The following is a 7,282-nucleotide window of genomic DNA, read 5'->3' on the forward strand; positions in this document are numbered from 1 at the left end:
TTTTGATTGGGTGAAGTGAAATCAGCAAGGTTAAGTCATTTAAGTCCATTCATTTCAATGGTCTTACTCTGAGTGCAACTTAGTAGGATATCACCCATTATTTCCCATTTTTAATAGCTAATCAATGATGTAAGCAACATCTCCAGTCTTTCTAATAATGGGACTGGCAAGGATCTTTACTCAAACTAGCTCAATCTGGAATGGAAATGGATGGAGGCAGCAGAGTTCATCTGCTCTGCCTTCTGTTAAGTGGAAACAGTTGCCCTTTGAGCCATATTTTGTTTAAAAACCCAATTAATAGGGGTGCTACCTGCCGTGAACTTAACAGTGATGAGTCCAAATAAATCTGTTACACAGAGTTAAACTAGGCGGAGGAGCACGCTAAGCCCTGTTGAAAAAGCTTTAACACCCTCCCTCTCCATTCATAAGGGGATTGCCAAATGGGGGTGACATCACCAGCTGTCAATTGGACAGCCCCCTTGGGTATACACAGATGAAAGCTGTATTGCACTTAAGTAACAAGACATGACAGACCATGTGTGAGTGCTAAATAATTTATACTTCAGGCTATGTACAGTATACCACAAAGCCAAACTGAAGACATTTTGGCAGCTTGGGATTTAAAACAAAACTAATTCTATTCTCCCTTCCCCCTCCCCCCCCCAAAAGAGGGGGAGAGAAAGCAGGCAAGTGTAGTGCAAAAAATAAAAAATAAACTAAGTGGATGAATTTAGAGGTTATAGTCTCTTTGGGTATAAGTCCAATAAATGCTTGACAAGTTGTGCCAAAATAAGGCCTATGCTATATTTTAATAAAACTATTATAGCTGTGCTCTTTTGAAGTCTTATTTTTGAATTCAACTATGGGTGCGTCTGCACTGCCTACTCATTGTTCTACGAATTGACGCAATTTTTCATGCTTAAGCATGTGCATCTCCTAATTTCCATCATGTCGGTTTTTTACTTTCAAATCATGAAATGCTTTGTAGACAAAAAAGGAAGTGATTGATAAATTGGTAATGCTACCTGTAGTAAAAAAATACTTCATTGTTATTATTCTGTTGCCCTTTGATGGGGGAAAAGGAGATTTCCCCCCCCTGTTTTGCATATAACAACATAACAGGTGGAATAAAGAGGATTAATTTAATTAAATCCTGTAATTATGAGGGAAAATGCAGCTATTGGCAGGTATGTAACAAATTTATCAATTTTTGACTAAAACTCCCATCAAAATAAACAAAACAATGAATCCTTCCCAAAATGGTGTAGGAATAGAATTTGCAGGAAAATCCAAATCCATCCTGGATTTTCATTTAGGAAGTTGCTACCCTCCGGATGTTTTTCCCCCTCCTTCAATGGGAAACAAAACCTTATTCAAAGGATTAAATGAGATGGCTATTCTCTTTGTTTTACAACTTCAGTCAGAAGTCTTTTCCTCTGACAAACAGTGTTTTCAATTAATACACTTCTAAAACAGGAACTTTGAGGAAGTGCATGCCTGTGATAAGAAGCAAAGAGTATTTCTTTTCCAAAAGGACTTCACACAAAGAGGTATCCTTTTTCAATTAAAAGGTTGATAGCAACAGAGGTTTAAAAATCACGGTTCTGAAGGGCTATTCTGATAAGAAGCAAACCACATTTTGTGCTAAGCTGAGATGAGCGGTGCATTTAAATTGGAGAGAACCAATCTCATCAACACTTTTGGTTGCTATGAATCTCAAGGTCTTTTTAACAGAATTGGGAGCGGGGGACTCCAATCTTATATTTGGAAGAGCAGAGTTAAATCTAGCAATCATTACTTGAATACACACACACACACACACACACACACACACACACACAGTGTGTGTGTGTGTGTGTGTGTGTGTGTGTGTCAGAAATATGTACAGCTTGAGATGTTTTGAAAATGTTCCCCATATTCTTTCTATAATACCAGGCGGTTCCCCTTTTGTAAAATGCTGGAAATATTTTATCCTACTAATAAATTCACCAATTCATCTTACTCTCCAAGAAAATGTAATATGTGTTCTTCAGTTTCACTTACAACACATCCCCCAAAGTTTTTCTGACTTGTGATAAGTCATATGTGAACATGTGTACAGTTCTGTTTGCTTCACCTGAAAAAGGATATTGTAGAGTTGGGAAAGGTTCAAAAAAAGGGCAACTAAAATGATAAAGGGGATGGAGCAACTCTCCTGTGAAGAAAGGTTGCAGCCTTTGGCACTTTTCAGCTTGGAGAAAAGGCAAGTTATAAAATTATGCATGGCATGAACAAAATGGATAGAAAAAAATAATTCTTTTATAACACTAGAACTCATGGGCATGCAATGAAGCTGAATGCTGGAATATTCAAGGAGAGATCGCATCTTCTTGAAGGAACTGAGATCCTGGATGCTTCTAAAGCCTGATAGTGGTCTGCACCCTTGCTCCTAATTTCATTTCTGCATCACATTGGCACTGCTAATGCAGCAGTCTGACTTCACCCCTGGAGGCATACTCCATTGCCTTTCAAGGCAGATGGAAGCCAACAACAATATAACCACTCCATATGTCTTTTTGTTTTTCATTAATGATGGTGGCAAGGTGGTTATATTGTTGTTGGCCTCCATCTGCCTTGAGAGACTTTCCTGGAGCCCAAGCCTGGGCAGTGTGTAGGGAGATCTTGGGCTGCCAAGACAACAAGACCCCCCTTTCAGCCTTGCTGATGTGGTCCAGAGGAAAGCAGAGCAATACATCTAGCATCAGCTTGGCTGCAGAAGTTGCCAGAATGAGGCGTACAAGGCGCCATCCAACCGTCTTAGGTACTCCACTCCAGATTTGTGTGGGGTTTACTCCTTAGCGTTTTCTTCTTCTGAAGATATCCCACAAAGCAGCGGAGATTTAGGTTCGGAGTTTTACTTCTCCTGGATGTACTACCTTCCCAGTTTGAAGAGCCCCATCTGCCCCTCACTTTCCTCTACAGCACATGCAGAAACCACCTTCTTGACCTTTGAGCCCACTATTGGTCTCATCCGTTCGATCTGCTGGAGCCTGTCTTCACATGCAGGGGAAGTCCCTAACTCACGGGGGGGGGGGGAGCAGGTTGAGATTCATTGGCTACCCTTACCTGGTTTAACTGGCCAGCCAAAGCTGTTTCCTGGGATGTTGCCGATATCGCATGCTGACGGCTTCCAGGAACCACTGAATTGGGACCAAAGGTGGACAAACTACCTCAGAAGGAGCATGATGTGTCCCCCAACAAAGGTAACAGCCCTACTATTATTGCATCAATGACATTACCAAAACAAAACCACCCAGCAGTCTGGAAGGGTCCATAGTGATACCACCCTGTTCCTTAATTCTATGTATACACAAATTCTTTGGAAGTGTATGCATCAACTAATAATAATAATAAAAAAAAGTAAGTCATGTTGGTGGCTCTTTCAGAGAAGAGACATCCCAGCCCTATCTGAAGATGCTAGGGGTTAAACTAGGAAGCTTTTGCATGCAAAGCAGGTGCTCAAGCACAGAACAATAAACACTAAAAGTGGTGATGCAGAGAGCTAAGAAGCAATATCTAAGATGTACCGGTAGGTTATCACATTTACAATATACTGGAATAATTGTGCAAAAAGAAGGGGGCTGCTGTTGTTACCAAAGCAAACCTAAGAGGTCTTTTTGTGTGTGCTCACATTGTATTAGACTATGGGATGACAGTCACACGCAAAAGTCTCGCAGCAAGAGAACTGAGCGATTCCTGGAGGAAATAAACGTTATCCTGAGAACAACAGCTGAACCAAAATCCCATAAGCCAGGAAAAACAGCTACACAATTACACTAACAGGTGGCTGGTTTCAAAACAAATTTCAAGGTCTGACAGCTCTGTGCACCTGCTATAGGCTGCTTTCTTTTTAAGGGGTTGAGTTTGGCATGATCCATACATAAAAACTATGGTTTGTATTAATAAGAAAAGTCACCCCTGCATTCGAGAGACGATAAATGTCTAGAATTAGCCAATAGGCAGTTTCCCTAATTTTACATTCTGTCTTAGTGCAAAAGTAATGTTGGAGCCAGAAGTTGTTAGTGTCAAATTGAGGGATATAATGAGCAATTTCTTTCACGATCATGAGCACCAGAAAATTAATCCCAGTGTTCAGGACAGGCAAAACTATAACAAGGGCTATTTAATTCTGAGTTCAATATCTGAATAATTTTAGGGCAAATTTAGGACGTTTTAAAAGTTGTTATTTTAAATTTGGGTATGCCTTTTCTCTTTCCAGTGCAACTATAGATCAGGGTACACTTTTTTTTTGTTTCTACTTTGGCCGAGGAATAAAATTGTTTTACCCACTTTCTCTGGACTGTCTGACCCCATCACCTGGCATCTTTGGGAAGGTGCTGGGGCCACAGCACCCCATCAGGATCCATTGCCTGGGGCCCCACTTAAAAAACCCACACTACTCAGTGATTTGAGCAATTATCCAGCGGTTGGGCCCAGGTCCCATTTTAATTTCCCACAACTCCCTAGAGCAATAAACAGCAACATGAAAGGATGATATGATTTAAATCATAATCTGGGCTGCCATACCAAATGAGTTTATTAAACAATACATTTTTTTCTTAAGCTTCTTCTTAAAAGCTGCCCCCTCCCCCAGTACCAATATCTTGTCAGTGCTTGAGAAGTATTTGTCCCTGTTTTCCCTCAGTTCCAAGGTTGTAACTTCATGTAACACTTTGGCCATTGCTGGCCATGCCATTAAAGGTAAAGGTACCCCTGACCGTTAGGTCCAGTCGCAGATGACTCTGAGGTTGCGTGCTCATCTTGCTTTATAGGCCGAGAGAGCTGGCATTTGTCCGCAGACAGCTTCCGGGTCATGCAGCCAGCATGACTAAGCAGCTTCTGGCGAACCAGAGCAGCATACAGAAACGCTGTTTACCTTCCCGCTGGAGCGGTACCTATTTATCTACTTGTACTTTGATGTGCACTTTGCTGGCCATGCCATCGCCCACTGTAATTACCCACACGGTCATTGTCAGGCATTAGCCAAAATAAAGGGAAAAGAACCATCTAAATTAGCCCTGCTTGACGCAAACTACACTCACCTGTCAATCACCTGATGTTATACAATGTTAGGCAGGAGACAATTAAAGGGATCTTGTATCTCTGATCTAAGCATTAAGACAGACAATAAGCCCTCTATGATTGTAAAAGGTGGCAGAGGAATCTTTTATCTCTGATCTTAATGCTAAGCATTAACTGTTGGGAGGTTGCAGCACCTTCTGTGGCTGTAGAGACCAATATGGGAGAGACATGTTTTGTTGCCGCTGGGGCAATAGAAGGCATCTGGTTGTGCCAATGCAGATGCACCATGGCATTTCTTCTCTTTTCGCTCCTCTCAGTGGTCATTCCTCCTCTGGTCGCTGCTATGGAGACACGCAGAGGCACCAGCCCTCTGTCTGCCTGCTCTTTGACAGTAAAAGGCAGCATTTCTCCCCATGCCCACACCAGCACCGTGATTTGTTAAAGGTACTGTGAGAGGTAAACTGCAATGCCCAGAATTATTTGGCAGAAACTATAAAAAGCAGAGACATCACCTTGCTGACAAAGGTCCATATAGTTAAAGCTGTGGTTTTCCTAGTACAGTGGTACCTCTGGTTACATACTTAATTCATTCCGGAGGTCCGTTCTTAACCTGAAACTGTTCTTAACCTGAAGACCACTTTAGCTAATGGGGCCTCCTGCTGCCACCGCGCGATTTCTATTCTCATCCTGAAGCAAAGTTCTTAACCCAAGGTACTATTTCTGGGTTAGCAGAGTCTGTAACCTGAAGTGTCTGTAACCTGAAGCGTATGTAACCCGAGGTACCACTGTAGTGATGTATGGAAGTGAGAGCTGGACCATAAAGAAGGCTGATCGCCAAAGAATTGATGCTTTGAATTATGGTGCTGGAGGAGACTCTTGAGAGTCCCATGGACTGCAAGAAGATCAAACCTATCCATTCTTAAGGAAATTAGCCCTGAGCGCTCACTGGAAGGACAGATCCTGAAGCTGAGGCTCCAATACTTTGGCCACCTCATGTTGGGAAAGATTGAGGGCACAAGGAGAAGGGGACGACAGAGGACGAGATGGTTGGAGAGAAGCTACTAACATGAGTTTGACCAAACTGTGGGAGGCAGTGGAAGTCAGGAATGCCTGGCGTGCTCTGGTCCATGTACACCTAAAAATGCAATGTCTGAATGCAACCAGTGTATATTTTGCAAACACTTTTAACATATGTGGACGCTTTCCAACAGCGAGTTGGGACAGTTCCCTGTTGATTGCATAGTCAGTGGCAACTTTTAACCATACCCTCAAACATACGACTAAACAACAAAAATGTGCTTTATATGTATGGTGTGGTTGTGAGCTGGGTTAAAGTGGACCTTCCAAGTGTCCCTATTTTCCAGGAACAGTCCCAGATATACAGAGGCCATCCCAGTTTCTGATTTGATCCTGGAATGTCCAACTTTTCCTTAGGATGCCCCTATTTTCCTCAGAGAAGTATTGGAGGGTATGGAGTTATCCGACTCCCGAGCCATCTGAAGGCAGCCCTGTATAGGGAAGGGTTTTTTATGTTTACTGTTTTTTTAAAAAAAAATGTTTTTGTATATGTTGGAAGCTGCCCAGAGTGGCTGGGGCAACTCAGTCAGATGGGTGGGGTATAAATAGTATTTTTTATTATTATGGAATAGGACGTCCCTATTTTCATCAGAGAAATGTTCGAGGGTATGGTTAAAAGTTGCCAATGACTACGCAATCAATAGGGAACTGTCCCAACTCGCTGTTGGAAAGCGTCCACATATGTTAAAAGTGTTTGCAAAATATACAATGGTTGCATTCAGACATTGCATTTTTAGGTGTACATGCTAAGGGCCAGTTTGTACTTATGCTTATCAGTAGTGAAGTATATTTGGTATTAGGCTGTCAGTCTCTGCAGTATTGAGATATTCACATTTCTTTGCTATTTAAAGCAGGCTGAATGCAGATTTTTTCCCAAAGTATTTTGAATACTGAATTTGAATTAGCTTTCTGACGTTGCCCAAAGCATCTAGAAAAGCATAAGTGGAACTGATCCCATGAGTACATTAGGCTTAAAAACCTATTAAGGAAACTTAACTATTAGCTAGTAATGCTTATTATTCATATAATTTGTTCACAGACCGGAAGACCAGTGCGATTGAACCAGAGAAACGTGAACCAGAGAGATGTAGAATTATTCAGATCTGCAAAACTATGGTAGTCCTCTGTGATCTCAGGAAGGATT

This window comes from Podarcis raffonei, chromosome 1, assembly GCF_027172205.1.
Source record: "Podarcis raffonei isolate rPodRaf1 chromosome 1, rPodRaf1.pri, whole genome shotgun sequence".
Taxonomy (NCBI): Eukaryota; Metazoa; Chordata; class Lepidosauria; order Squamata; family Lacertidae; genus Podarcis; species Podarcis raffonei.